Below are 8033 nucleotides of genomic sequence, written 5' to 3' on the forward strand. Positions count from 1 at the left end.
AAATTTAGCTGTGAAGGCTTTTTAGGCAAATGTGTGCCCTTCTTTTGTGTCCACTGGACTAATCACCATTTTTGTTTACTTGTAACAATTTACTGAAAGCTGGATTTCACATAAACAAGGTATTAACTGTATGCAGTAAAAAGAAGACATTTACCTGTAAACTCCACAATTCGCTTGAAGCCCAAAAGGCTCTGTAGACTGTCGACCAAGTCCGATAATGGTATCGCCAGGACAAAGCCTTTCAGAAGCTGAGTGAGGCTGTAGCACAAATCCTTGAAGATGAACATCCATTGCATTTCTGTTCTCGCTAATTTCCACCATGTTCATGGTTTTGACAGCACGACCAAATGAAACAGACAATACTAACAAATTCCAGTGATTGTCGCAAGCTTCTATGCTGGCGTCATAAGAGGTACCATCAAATAGATACTCTCTTATCTACAATAAGCATCATACAAATTAGCAACACATCCCCCACCCACAACCCCAAAAAGAGACCTGTACTCGATAAGAGCATTACCTTGTCAATTTTAGGGAACATCAGAATGTGTTCAGATACAGTTGCACATGAAAATATTGTCCCAATCATGCTGGATTCATCAAATTCGACAATAAAGCCTGAAGCTCTCCACAGCTGATCGCCATAAACTAAAAAATAGCGATGTATAAGATGGCAAATAATTTAAGAAAAAAATGCAAAAGAACTATGTTTTGACAGGTTTTCCTTCAATGTGAAACCAGTCATTTACAGCAAAATTTAAACCAGGGGCTCTCATAAAAATGGATGAATAAGCATAATGATAAGGCAGCAACAAGAATATGAAAATGTTCTTCTAATAAGGAGAAAATTTTAAAATATTGCAGTTAAAAATATTAGTGATCTAAACGCTCTTATATTTCTTTACAGAGGGAGTAGAAGAAAGAAGCTTGAGCACACAATAGAATACCACTGGATCAACTGTGATAGTACATTCTAAAGTTGTTTATGCGAAACAGCACCTAGTAGTTAACAAAACTGTACTAAACTTACATTTAAGTTTTCACAAAGTTGGACAAGAAAAGGTTGCAACTTTTTTGGTTTGCAACCTTTTCTAGCACAACTTTGTGAAAAAAAATTGCAAGCTTTTCTTGTCCAACTTTGGGGAAACTTAAAGTAAACAAAAAAAAAGGTGAACTCTTTGTGAAAACTTAAAGGCCAAACTTAAATGTAAGTCTGCTGTTTCTAGAATAGTGTCCACATGAAGTTATGTCAGAGAACATTATGGTTCAACATAAGTTATTATTGGTTCGGCTTCTTACAATACAGTACGAGTTATTGATATGGCATACACAAGCAGAACGCGTCCGTACGAGAAGAAAGAGCAGCCTAACAGGTAATGCTGGCGACGCCGACTACTGCTTGTGACACCCGTGCCACGACCTTCTTTGCTTCTCTGTCAATCGGGAGGTTTGCCTCCCGGGGAATCACCAAAACGCTGTCCTCTTATTTTATAACATTATTAATAACCTCCAACATTAAGCAGGGCAGGTAAGAGAATCCCTATGAGAAAGCAAGGAATAAGGAGATAAGGTTTGCACCTGGGCAGTCGCAGCGGTGGGGGAGGGGGACTGTTGCCGGGAGATCCCACGGATGGTCAGTCCGGACGATGGGGTCGATGTTCCTTTGCTTCGCCGGCGGCTCTCCGTGCCGCAGAGCCGACATGGTCAGCGCGGCGTGGTTTGGACACAGGCACTCAAGATGAAGGAAGAGTCTGGGCAGTAGTAATCGATGGATTCGACCGGGATCTTTTCCTCCACTTTTATGTTTTTTTAGGTTTTTTTTTTTAGGGGTATGTTTTTTAGGTGAATCCTCCACTTTTATGTAAGGTCGATTGGGAGTGCAAGCGGAAGGGGAGACCTATGGCATGATTGTTCCCTGCATCCCTATCCAGCCTCCCGAACAGAGCTGGCTAGACGGGCCGGCACGGCCAGCCGAGGCCCGATTGGTAAACAGGCCGTGGCGTGCCCAGCCTACAGGCCTAGACACGGCTTGTTTTGCCCGTGGCGTGTCTGGCCCATGGCGGGCGGTCCTGGCTGGCCCGGCCCCGATGGCCAGCTATGTCTGGAATGTAATTTCGGCATGTTAAATTATGAGGTCTAGAAATTATGAGGCTGATAGTAGCATTGCTAAATTTTCTTTATCTTTAGGTGGAGGTAGACATGTGTGGTTCCTTCGACTACATGATATCAAAATAATTTTGTTGAACTTGTTTGAATAAAGAATCGTTATATCCCTTAAAAAGATGTAATTTCGACATGTTTGGTTAGATGGGTTGCATCAAAATCTTGGCCTATATAAACTTCAAAGTATCGCTCAGTCAGGCCTTGGCTACATCAAAATCATGGCTCTTTCTCCTTTTTTTCTGGTGGCTCTCGGTGAGACAACACTCTATAATAAAGGTCAATACAATAACTGTATTCATAACTCAACAAATAGTAAGCATGATGCAAAAGCATCTACTCAATGCCTTTGACAGTGTACTAGTAATCTAACGTTGCAAAGACATAAAAAACCGACAACCCATGTAAATATCATGCTAGCTTTTTTAGAATCATGCAAGGCCAATAAATATCTTTAATTTAACATATAAATGACGATAGGAACCCAGCCATCCTCAGGCCATCCACGCGTCCACCCTTTGCAAATCTCGTTCGTTTTCACCTCACTCCCTACCTAGCCTCTCTCGATGACGCCTGGCCCCGGTCGTGTGGCCCTTTGCGTCCCGCGCGAGCAGAGAAGCGAGCGAGCGAGCGAGAGAAAAAGTGAGCCAGACCTAACCCGCGGCCCCCACCTCCTCTCCTGCCACCGCCACATACTCCTCTCTTTTCCCGCGACCCCCGCCTCCTCTCTCGTCAGCCGCCGCCACCATCTCCATTATCTTTGTCCGACGCCGATGAGAGGCCCACCCCACAGCCCCTTCTCCACCCACGACCAATGGTTGGGGAGGCGGGGTCTTCTCGTCTTGTAATGAATGATGATGGAAGTTGCATGACAATATGACGGTGTTTCCGCTAAGGGTCCTCTCGCCACGTTGACTCCCGGTCTGGTGGGCTGGGCTGAGGAGCCCTTATCGACACGACACGGCCCACATGTTGCACCTTCAGGCCCAAACACATCCCTATGGTAATCGGGTTGGCCCGCGGGCTGCACCTTCAGGCCCAAACACAACCTCTATGCTAATCGGGCCGGCCATCGGCACGCCAAGCACGTTATGTTTTTTGGACCACTTTTAGCCTATAAGGTTGTTTTAGTCCATATATATAATCCAAAATAAAAATAAAAAAGATAAACGGGTCGTGTCGTGTCGACCCACATGCCCAGCCTCCAGGAAGGCCCCTGGCGTGCCGCATGTCGGGTATGACCCATTTAGCTTGTGTCATGTCTGGCCCATGGCGGGCTGTGCCACGCGTGCTAGCAGGTTAGACCCGATTAGAGGATAATATGAAGAGGCCAGGATACATACAGACTCGGGTTTTGCTCCAGTCAACTCGCCTTCACCCGTACTTGGTAAAATCTTCCTCTCTCTCCCCTTCTTGTGCTTTACTTTTGTTTTTTGCTTCATCCATGGATGTAAGGGCATCTTTAAGGCAGACACGCAAACCACCCACACTAGTAGAATGCCCATGCGTTACCACATGCATCTAAAATATTATGCGGGAGTTATATATAAACATAATGCATGTTAGATTTCACATGTATAAAAAAGATAGCTAGTAATAATTGAAATCCACTTCACTTGCAAGATAAGTTGGTAGAAAACTATAATTTGGTGATGTATACATAAAGAGTGATGATCCCATTAATAATCTGTTACGAATTAAGATCTACCGATATGCTTATGATATTCTCGCACAATATCAAGAATGTTGTATTTAGCTTCGTTCGCATGATATTTGAGAAAGTATAACAAAAACTTCTTTCTCGACTCTTAACCATCCTACATAAACAATATATGTAGTTACAACGAATATTTCACGTAGAATGTCTAAAAATGCGCAATGGAGAATACGCACAATGCAAACCAAACGAACCAATTCTTTACCGTTCGACGGGAGAATAAAATCAAAAAGAAATAGTTATTGTAGTATCAAGGTCACTTCATTTGGCCCGAGCACTAAGTCCAATACTTGAATCTCATATTTCCTAGCATTGACGACTGATAGATACTGATGGGACCGGAAATATTAATTGGAAGGAGTAGCTGGTGTAAATATCATATAGTTGCAAGTCTAGTTAGATAAATAATAATAATATTATAGATATGTATTAATTAATAATAATAAATCATTACACACAGGGCAATTCTTTCACTTTCAAAACTCACGTGCATCGTTTCCATGGCGTCTCTCCTTCGTTGTACGCCATCACCCGACCCCTCCTCTTCCCTCCACAGTGTCGGTCCTCCTCTCCCTGCCACGGCCGACCCCTCCTCTACCCTCCATGGCCAGCCTCTCCTCTCCCCTCCATGGCGTCGACGCTCATCCTCTCCACGCCACTGTCCGCTCCTGTCCCCATCGCGTCCACTAGTATAAAAAGGGCCTTTAGTCTCGGTTCATAAGGGCCCTTAGTCCCGGTTCTGGAACCGGGACTAAAGGGTCGTTACTAAAGCCTCCCCCTTTAGTCCCGGTTCTTACATTCTCGGAACTCTCCTCTAGAGAATGGCCTGGCTAAAGAGAGTGATAGATCCATCGTGTCGACGAACCGGGACTAAAGGCCCTCCACGTGGCCGCTGCCTGGAGGTCCACCTTTAGTCCCGTTTGGTAACACCAACCGCTACTAAAGGAAATTTTATGATTTTTTTTTGAATTTTTTTGAATTTTTTTATTTTCAAATTTCTGAATTTTTTTAACCTCTAATCTCTAATCACCCTTCATCACTGCTCAATTTAACCTCTAATCTCTAATCACCCCTCATAACTGCTCAATTTAACCTCTAATCTCTAATCACCCCTCATCATTCCAAATCATCTAACTTCCCGGACGGTCACCCATCCTCTCACTACTCCAGCCTGAGCACGCTTAACTTCCGGGTTCTATTCTCCCTCGTTTCCAAGTCTGCACTTGTTGTTTTTCTAACAATAGTAAGATGTCAATCCTATTAACCCTCAGGAATTTAGCTTGAGCATGAAGTCACACATTTCACTGTTTGAGTTTGAAACTATTGTTCTAAAAAACAATAATTATTTAGTAACACTAATATTTCTTGAATAAGTAGTTTGACCATAGTTTGACCAGATTTGACCAAAATTCAAAAAAACTGAAATAATTATTTAGTAACACTAATATTTCTTGAATAATTAGTTTGACCATTGTTTGACCACAGTTTGACCAGATTTGACCAAAATTCAAAAAAACTGAGATAATTATTTAGTAACACTAATATTCTTGAATAATTATTTAGTAACACTAATACTTCTTGAATAAGTAGTTTGACCATAGTTTGACCAGATTTAACAAAAATTCAAAAAAAACAGAAATTTGAGCATAACTTTTTTTCCTTTTAGAATTTGAGGATTCTAAAAATTTGCAAACAGGCCATAGGCCGTCAAAATCGGATGCAGATTTTCGTGCTGAACATTTTGATATATTATACGTTTTCTTCTGACATCATATGCAAAAGTTATAGCCGTTTTACATTTTCCCTACACTTTTTGCAAAACATGTCCAAATTTAAGTTTTTCAATTTTCCTAACTAGTACATGTAGTAACATAACTATATCTGGAAGGATTTTAATTTTTGAAGTTTTTATCATTTTCTTTTGCTTTTTACAAAACTGAAAAGGCGATCCACAGGGGGGTAGAGTTTGAAAATGGGACCTTTAGCACCGGTTCGTGCCATGAACCAGTACTAATGCCTCAAACCCCATTAGTACTGGTTGGTGGCTCGAACCGGGACTAAAGGTCTAACCTTTAGTACCGGTTGGTGCACGAACCGGTACTAATGGGCATCGCACCCTTTAGTCCCGGTTCGTGGCACCAACCGGGACTAAAGGTCCCATTTGAACCAGGACTAATGCCTGTACGGTGCCCTAGCCGCTCGAACCGGGACTAATGCTCACATTAGTCCCGGTTCGTAATGCAACCGGGATTAATGCTCTTTTCTGGCCGAACCAAAGCCCTGTTTTCTACTAGTGGTCCCTCCCCTTGATGGCGTCACTGGATCATCCTCTACCCTTCACGGCGTCAGCCGACACCTCCTCTCCCCGTCATCTCTCTTATCCCCTTTGTCCTCAAATGCCACGACAGAGTCGCCCGTATCCTCATCTCCCTGCCGCGGCCTCGTCCGCCTCCTCTACTCGACAAACCTCTCGCGCCGCCGCATTGGCACCTAGTCTGCGCGCCCGCCAATTTGGCATGGAGTCAGTTGGATCCAGTTGTTTGGTGTAGAAGGGCTCATTGTTCTCTATATGAGCTGGCCACTGGTGGCCCGTTCATATGTGGGTAGGAGTACTAAATGCACAACAGTGTGAAGCGGCAAGGGGGAGGGACGGCACCCTTGTCGTTGGACCCGGTCTTCTACCTTAGCCGAGCCACGTCGAGCATAGTACATGTTCCCCTCAAGGTGACGCCATCGCTTCCTGTCCCCCTTCCCCGATCTAATATTGCTTCATGTGAAAACTGCTATTGTTTTTTCTCTGAAAGTACATGAAACAATTACTTCTAGGAGTTTAACACTGTTGTGGATCTGTCCTATAAATAATGTCATGTTGGTTTGTTAGTTTATGCTAATTTGAACTAAACCTAACCGTGTGGATTTCGCTTGTCACATGTTGGGTACTGGCTGAAATGTTTGTTGTTGTAATTGGTTTAACCGTATAAGGTTTTATTGAAAGTATAGTATTTCCTCTTGACACAAATAACATAGTTACATAAGTCATTTAAGTACAATTTCTTGGTGATATGCTATTGTAGTTGTAGGTTAGATGTTTGAAAATTGGACTAAGGTTTCCAGATGTTACCATCTCCTCTTTAGAAATTGATCTTACCCTCCAACGAAGATATAATTTTTTCACTAAAACTATTGTGGATATCTACTATTTGATGTTGATTATATTTGCTCTGGATTAAGTTATATTTTGGGTCTGGATTGCCTCATTTTCCCGATTTCCTGTATCAATGGGTGCCCACCATTATCTTTAGCAAGCATACTCCAAGCAAGTTGACCTTTGTTTCAAGTTCTTATTAGAAGCAACTGTTATTCTCTCATGGTCATACTCAAACTATATTTCCTTATGTTCAAATTTTATCTCTCCTTTTTCACAGAAGTTGATCTACATGACTTGTGTAGATTATATACTTTAATTCACAGCATACCTTGTGGCTTGTGATAATATCTTACCTTGTTCGACTTCATTCAGACTAAGCAATACTGGTTACTTAATCTTACCAACTTGTTTAAAGACTTGGTTCAGCATGCAAACCTTTTATGATACGTTCAGGCTTTAATCCAGCTTGGTGGGAGATCCACTTTTCTGAATTCCTATTATATATGAGTCATGCAGGTACGAGGAAGGAGTCAAGGTAAAGGCAAGGCTTGCGCATGGAATCGCTTAACCTGGGACATCTGCCGCCGGATTTGGCTCAAGGGCTGGAAGCTCCTTTCACGGATGAGGAAGTGAAAGGGGTGGTTATGGACATGCCGTCAGACCGGGCGCCCGGACCGGATGGCTTTACGTGCCTGTTTTTCAAAGTGTGTTGGGATATCATATCCTCAGACCTGATGGCTGTGATGAAGGACTTACATGACGGCAAGTTCTACTCATTTGGGGGCCTAAACAACTCGATCCTTACACTTCTGCCCAAGAAAGCAAACTCCCTGGAGATTGGGGACTCCAGACCAATCAATCTTATCCACGGGGCTGCAAAAATCTTTGCCAAGGTACTTGCAGTCCGCTTGGCCCCGCAAGCCCCCGCTGTTGCCGGCTCTAATCTCGCAGGCTCAGAGTGCATTCGTCACGAGGCGCAATATTCATGAGAATTTCAAGTTCATACGC

The 8033-nt window shown here is 43.0% G+C and overlaps 1 pseudogene; it reads right to left on the minus strand.

Annotated features, from left to right (window-relative positions):
• Positions 1 to 1824, minus strand: part of LOC123144157 (uncharacterized) — a 10813-nt pseudogene extending 8989 nt beyond the window's left edge.
• Positions 1825 to 8033: the final 6209 nt, after the last annotated feature.

Source organism: Triticum aestivum, chromosome 6D, assembly GCF_018294505.1.
Source record: "Triticum aestivum cultivar Chinese Spring chromosome 6D, IWGSC CS RefSeq v2.1, whole genome shotgun sequence".
Classification (NCBI taxonomy): domain Eukaryota; kingdom Viridiplantae; phylum Streptophyta; class Magnoliopsida; order Poales; family Poaceae; genus Triticum; species Triticum aestivum.